Raw genomic sequence first — 7,947 nt, 5'->3', positions numbered from 1 at the left:
ACTTGATCCCGGATGGAGTTGAAGCGTCTATTGATGTGCTTGGTTCTCTTGTGAAATCTGGATTCCTTTGCCAAGGCAATTGCACCAGTATTGTCATAAAAGATTATTATTGGACCCAATGCACTAGGTATGACACCTAGATCGGATATGAACTCCTTCATCCAGACTCCTTCATTCGCTGCTTCCAAAGCAGCAATGTACTCTGCTTCACATGTAGATCTCGCCACGACACTCTGTTTAGAACTGCTCCAACTGACAGCTCCACCGTTCAATATAAACACGTATCTGGTTTGTGATTTAGAATCGTCCGGATCAGTGTCAAAGCTTGCATCAACATAACCATTTATGATGAGCTCTTTGTCACCTCCATAAACGAGAAACATATCCTTGGTCCTTTTCAGGTACTTCAGGATGTTCTTGATCGTTGTCAAGTGATCCACTCCTGGATTAATTTGTTACCTCCCTGCTAGACTAATGGGCCATTTGCATTTCTGTCCCTAACTCGAACCACCTACTCAGATTTGTCCCTAATTTCGAAGTCTGCTCAAATTTGCCCCTCCGCCGTCATGTGGTCTTATAGAAATGCCCCTCCGAGCCGTTACCGTCCAGTCAAGGTTGTTTGACCGCTAACCAGCCGTTTCTTTGACATTTTTGCCCTTGTGTCCATGTGCCACTTACTGGTGGGTCTCACTCTCAAAAAATAAAATGAAAAAACACTTTCTCTCACCCCCTCTCTCTCACTGATAACTTACATGTGGGGCCAATCTAGAAAAGGACTATTCAAACTTGATATTAGGACCACTGTTATTGGATTATTAATATTTTCTGCATATTTTGTTTCAATTAATTGTTGATTAGGCCAACAGTGACCGACGGCGACCACTTGCCACGGCAGTGGCACGTCGGGAGGCCGCGAGGAGGCTGGACGAGGGAAGCAGGCGCTAGCCCTGGATCTGCCGCATCCAGGGATGTTTTCTCCGGACCATATGGTCGCCGGAGCGAACGGTGGCGACCATTCCCGCGGCGGCTTTGGATCAAGCAAGTGGGGGGGGCTACCATGCGAGGGGGAGAGGGGAAGCTCCGTGACATTAACGAGCTCACTAGGAGCACGATGACGGCGCCGCTGTGGCTCGAAGAAGACCAAAGCGAGGACTTCAACCATGGCGGCCATGGTAGAGCACAGAACTCGCAGGGAAGACGACCCGAGGTTATAGGTCTTGCTATGGAGGATGCCCACGGCCTCTGATGTACACCATGACGCCCGCGGAGCGGCTAGGATCCATCGGCGTGCTTCAATGGCATCAAATCGACGGTGCCAATCCGAGGCCGGAGGCGATGCAGATGCATCCTGGCTCTTGGTACTGGACTTCTCTGGTCAAATTCGTCGGCTGGGGCAGCGATGTCATGCCGTACGAGCATCCTGGCGAGCTAGCGATGCCTGGGGTTTCCGTTGCCCATGTGCTGGACTGAGTACGGCGACAGGGCGGCCTCCGGTGGGCTTGTGGGAGAGGGCTAGAGGAGGGGAGAGAGAAAAAGGGTGAGCGACAGAGAGAGAATGAGGGCGAGTGGGTTGTGGCGTCAAGGAAGACCAGCAACGGCGGCGGCGGCCATTCAACACCCTCGCCGGAGTTGAGAGAGAGAGAGAGTGGTTGTCGGCCTGTCATTGGGCAGGGAGAGAGACGTGAGAGAGAGAAGTAGCTTGTCCTTTTCCCTTTTTTTCTAGTTGGGTCCACCTATAAGTGTGTGTGTGAGAGAGAGGGGTGAGAGAAAGGGTTTTTGTTTTATTTTTTGAGAATGGGCCCCACCCATAAGTGACACAAGGAGACAGGGGCAAAAATGTCAAAGAAACGGTCAGATAGCGGTCAAATGGCTTTGACTGGACGGTAACGGCACGGAAGGGCATTTCTATAAGGACACTTAACGGCAGAGGGGCAAATTTGAGCACACTTCGAAATTAAGGGCAAATCTGAGTAGTGGGTTCGAGTTAGGGACACAAATATAAAAGACCCTAGACTAATAGCAAGGCACGCATCAGGTCTGGTACACATCATTGCATACATGATAGAGCCTATGGCTGAAGCATAGGGAACACTTTTCATTTTCTCTCTATCTTTTGCAGTGGTCGGGCATTGAGTCTTACTCAACTTCACACCTTGTAACACAGGCAATTTTGGGGAACGTAGTAATTTCAAAAAATTTCCTACGCACACGCAAGATCATGGTGATGCATAGCAACGAGAGGGGAGAGTGTTGTCTACGTACCCTCATAGACCGGCAACGGAAGCGTTGACACAATGTAGAGGAAGTAGTCGTACGTCTTCCCGATCCGACCGATCCAAGTACCGAACGTACGGCACCTCCGAGTTTTGCACACGTTCAACTTGGTGACGTCCCTCGAGCTCCGATCCAGCAAAACGTTGAGGGAGAGTTTCGTCAACACGATGGCGTGATGTCGGTGATGATGTTCTACTGACGCAGGGCTTCGCCCAAGCACCACTACGATATGACCGAGGTGGAATATGGTGGAAGGGGGCACCGCACACGGCTAAGGAACGATCACGAAGATCAACTTGTGTCATGGGGTGCCCCCTTGTCCCCGTATATAAAGGAGGGAGAGGGGGAGGTGCGGCCGGCCCTAGGGGTGCGCCTGGAGGAGTCCTACTCCCACCGGGAGTAGGACCCCCCCCTCTTGCCTTGTTGGAAAAGGAAGGGGGAAGGGAGAAAGAGGAAAGGGGGGTGCCGCCTCCCCCCTTCCTTGTCCTATTTGGACTAGGAGGGAGGGGGGCGCGGCCTGCCCTGGCCGGCCCTCCTCTTCTCCCTTATGGCCCATGTAGGCCCAATAACCCCCGGGGGGGTTCCGGTAACCCCCCGGTACTCCGGTAAAATCCCGATTTCACCCGGAACGTTTCCGATATCCAAATATAGGCTTCCAATATATAAATCTTTATGTCTCGACCATTTCGAGACTCCTCGTCATGTCCGTGATCATATCCGGGACTCCGAACAACCTTCAGTACATCAAAATACAAAAACCCTAATTACGATCGTCACCTAACTTTAAGCGTGCGGACCCTACGGGTTCGAGAACTATGTAGACATGACCGAGACACGTCTCCGGTCAATAACCAATAGCGGAACCTGGATGCTCATATTGGCTCCTACATATTCTACGAAGATCTTTATCGGTCAGACCGCATAACAACATACGTTGTTCCCTTTGTCATTGGTATGTTACTTGCCCGAGATTCGATCGTCGGTATCTTAATACCTAGTTCAATCTCGTTACTGGCAAGTTTCTTTACTCGTTCCGTAATACATCATCCCGCAATTAACTTATTAGTTGCAATGCTTGCAAGGCTTGACTGATGTGCATTACCGAGAGGGCCCAGAGATACCTCTCCGACCATCGGAGTGACAAATCCTAATCTCGAAAATTGCCAACCCAACAAGTACCTTCAGAGACACCTGTAGAGCACCTTTATAATCACCCAGTTACGTTGTGACATTTGGTAGCACACAAAGTGTTCCTCCGGTAAACGGGAGTTGCATAATCTCATAGTCATAGGAACATGTATAAGTTATGAAGAAAGCAATAGCAACAAACTAAACAATCAAGTGCTAAGCTAACGGAATGGGTCAAGTCAATCACATCATTCTCCTAATGATGTGAACCCGTTAATCAAATGACAACTCATGTCTATGGTTAGGAAACATAACCATCTTTGATCAACGAGCTAGTCAAGTAGAGGCATACTAGTGACACTCTGTTTGTCTATGTATTCACACATGTATTATGTTTCCGGTTAATACAATTCTAGCATGAATAATAAACATTTATCATGATATAAGGAAATAAATAATAAATTTATTATTGCCTCTAGGGCATATTTCCTTCAGGCAAGAACCCTTTCTTAGCTTGATCCATTTTGAATTTCTTCAAAACTTTATCAAGGTATGTGCTTTGTGAAAGTCCAATTAAGCGTCTTGATCTATCTCTATAGATTTTGATGCCCAATATATAAGCAGCTTCACCGAGGTCTTTCATTAAAAAACTCTTATTCAAGTATCCTTTTATGTTATCTAGAATATCTATATCATTTCCAATCAACAATATGTCATCCACATATAATATTAGAAATGCTACAGAGCTCTCACTCACTTTCTTGTAAATACAGGCTTCTCCAAAAGTCTGTATAAAACCATATTCTTTGATCACACTATCAAAACGTTTATTCCAATTCTGAGAGGCTTGCACCAGTCCATAAATGGATCGCTGGAGCTTGCACACTTTGTTAGTACCCTTCGGATCGATAAAACCTTCAGGTTGCATCATATACAACTCTCCTTCCAGAAATCCATTCAGGAATACCGTCTTTATATCCATTTGCCAAATTTCATAATCATAAAATGCGGCAATTGCTAACATGATTCAGACGGACTTAAGCATCGCTACAGGTGAGAAGGTCTCATCGTAGTCAACTCCTTGAACTTGTCAAAAACCTTTCGCAACAAGTCGAACTTTATAGACAGTAACATTACCGTCAGCGTCAGTCTTCTTCTTGAAGATCCATTTATTCTCAATGGCTTGCCGATCATCGGGCAAGTCAATCAAAGTCCACACTTTGTTCTCATACATGGATCCCATCTCAGATTTCATGGCCTCAAGCCATTTTGTGGAATCTGGGCTCATCATCGCATCCTCATAGTTCGTAGGTTCATCATGGTCAAGTAACATGACCTCTAGAACAGGATTACCGTACCACTCTGGTGCGGATCTTGCTCTGGTTGATCTACGAGGTTCGGTAGTAACTTGATCTGAAGTTTCATGATCATCATCATTAGCTTCCTCACTAATTGGTGTAGGTGTCACAGGAACCGGTTTCTTTGACGAACTACTCTCTAATAAGGGAGCGGGTACAGTTACCTCATCAAGTTCTACTTTCCTCCCACTCACTTCTTTCGAGAGAAACTCATTCTCTAGAAAGGATCCATTCTTAGCAATGAATGTCTTGCCTTTGGATCTGTGATAGAAGGTGTACCCAACAGTTTCCTTTGGGTATCCTATGAAGACACATTTCTCCGATTTGGGTTCAAGCTTATCAGGTTGAAGCCTTTTCACATAAGTATCACAGCCCCAAACTTTAAGAAATGACAATTTTGGTTTCTTGCCAAACCATAGTTCATAAGGCGTCGTCTCAACAGATTTTGATGGTGCCCTATTTAACGTGAATGCATCCGTCTCTAAAGCATAACCCCAAAACGATAGCGGTAAATCAGTAAGAGACATCATAGATCGCACCATATCTAGTAAAGTACGAATACGACGTTCGGACACACCATTACGCTGTGGTGTTCCAGGTGGCGTGAGTTGCGAAACTATTCCGCATTGTTTCAAATATAGACCAAACTCATAACTCAAATACTCTCCTCCACGATCAGATCATAGAAATTTTATTTTCTTGTTACGATGATTTTCCACTTCACTCTGAAATTCTTTCAACTTTTCAAATGTTTCAGACTTATGTTTCATTAAGTAGATATACCCATATCTTCTCAAATCATCTGTGAAGGTGAGAAAATAATGATACCCGCTGCGAGTTTCAATATTCATCGGACCACATATATCAGTATGTATGATTTCCAACAAGCCTGTTGCTCGCTCCATTGTTCTGGAGAACGGCGTTTTAGTCATCTTGCCCATAAGGCAGGGTTCGCAAGTACCAAGTGATTCATAATCAAGTGATTCCAAAAGTCCATCAGTATGGAGTTTCTTCATGCGCTTTACACCAATATGACCCAAACGGCAGTGCCACAAATAAGTTGCACTATCATTATCAACTCTGCATCTTTTGGCTTCAACATTATGAATATGTGTATCGCTACTATCGAGATTCAATAAAAATAGACCACTCTTCAAGGGTGCATGAACATAAAAGATTTTTCTCATATAAATAGAACAACCATTATTCTCAGATTTAAATGAATAACCGTCTCGCATCAAACAAGATCCAGATATAATGTTCATGCTTAACGCTAGCATCAAATAATAATTATTTAGGTCTAAAACTAATCCCGAAGGTAGATGTAGAGGTAGCGTGCCGACGACCATCACATCGACTTTGGAATCATGTCCCACGCGCATCGTCACCTCGTCCTTAGCCAGTCTTTGCTTAATCCGTAGTCCCTGTTTCGAGTTGCAAATATTAGCAACAGAACCAGTATAAAATACCCAGGTGCTACTGCAAGCTCTGGTAAGGTACACATCAATAACATGTATATCACATATACCTTTGTTCACCTTGCCATCCTTCTTATCCGCCAAATACTTGGGGCAGTTCCGCTTCCAGTGAGTAGTTTGTTTGCAGTAGAAGCACTCAGTCTCAGGCTTAGGTCCAGATTGGGGTTTCTTCTCTTGAGCAACAACTTGTTTGCCGTTCTTCTTGAAGTTCCCCTTCTTCTTTCCTTTACCCTTTTTCTTGAAACTGGTGGTTTTGTTAACCATCGACACTTGATGCTCCTTTTTGATTTCTACCTCCGCAGCCTTTAGCATCGCGAAGAGCTCGGGAATTGTCTTATTCATCCCTTGCATATTATAGTTCATCACGAAGCTTTTGTAGCTTGGTGGCAGTGATTGAAGAACTCTGTCAATGACACTATCAACAGGAAGATTAACTCCCAGTTGAGTCAAGTGATTATGATACCCACACATTTTGAGTATATGCTCACTGACAGAACTATTCTCCTCTATCTTGCAGCTATAGAACATATTGGAGACTTCATATCTCTCAATCCGGGCATTTGCTTGAAATATTAACTTCAACTCCTGGAACATCTCATATGCTCCATGACGTTCAAAACATCGTTGAAGTCCTGGTTCTAAGCCGTAAAGCATGGCACACTGAACTATCGAGTAATCATCAACACGCCACTGCTAGGCATTCACAATGTCTGCAGTTGCCGGTGCAGGTGGCACACCTAGCGGTGCTTCCAGGACGTAATCCTTCAGCAATGAGGATAATCCTCAAGTTACGGACCCAGTCCGTGTAATTGCTACCATCATCTTTCAACTTTGCTTTCTCAAGGAATGCATTAAAATTCAACGATACAATAGCACGGGCCATCTATCTACAACAACATAGATATGCAAAATACTATCAGGTACTAAGCTCATGATAAATTTAAGTTCAATTAATCATATTACTTAAGAACTCCCACTTAGATAGACATCCCTCTAATCATCTAAGTGATCACGTGATCCATATCAACTAAACCATAACCGATCATCACGTGAAATGGAGTAGTCTTCAATGGTGAACATCATTATGTTGATCATATCTACTATATGATTCACGCTCGACCTTTCGGTCTCAGTGTTCCGAGGCCATATCTGCATATGCTAGGCTCATCAAGTTTAACCCGGGTATTCTGCGTGTGCAAAACTGGCTTGCACCCATTGTAGATGGACGTAGAGCTTAACACACCCGATCATCACCTGGTGTCTCGGCACGACGAACTTTGGCAACGGTGCATACTCATGATGAACACTTTTATCTTGAAATTTAGGGAGAGATCATCTTATAATGCTACCCTCAATCAAAGCAAAATAAGATGCATAAAGGATAAACATCACATGTAATCAATATAAGTGATATGATATGGCCATCATCATCTTGTGCTTGTGATCTCCATCTCCGAAGCACCGTTATGATCACCATCGTCACCGGCGCGACACCTTGATCTCCATCGTAGCATCGTTGTCGTCTCGCCAACTATTGATTCTACGACTATCGCTACCGCTTAGTGATAAAGTAAAGCAATTACAAGGCGATTGCATTTCATACAATAAAGCGACAACCATATGGCTCCTGTCAGTTGTCGATAACTCCGTTACAAAACATGATCATCTCATACAATAAATATAGCATCATGTCTTGACCATATCACATC

Source organism: Triticum urartu, chromosome 5A (assembly GCF_056163025.1).
Source record: "Triticum urartu cultivar PI428250 chromosome 5A, HENAU_Tu73, whole genome shotgun sequence".
Classification (NCBI taxonomy): domain Eukaryota; kingdom Viridiplantae; phylum Streptophyta; class Magnoliopsida; order Poales; family Poaceae; genus Triticum; species Triticum urartu.
The sequence above is the reverse complement of the archived record's forward strand: the minus strand, read 5'-3'. Positions refer to the sequence as shown.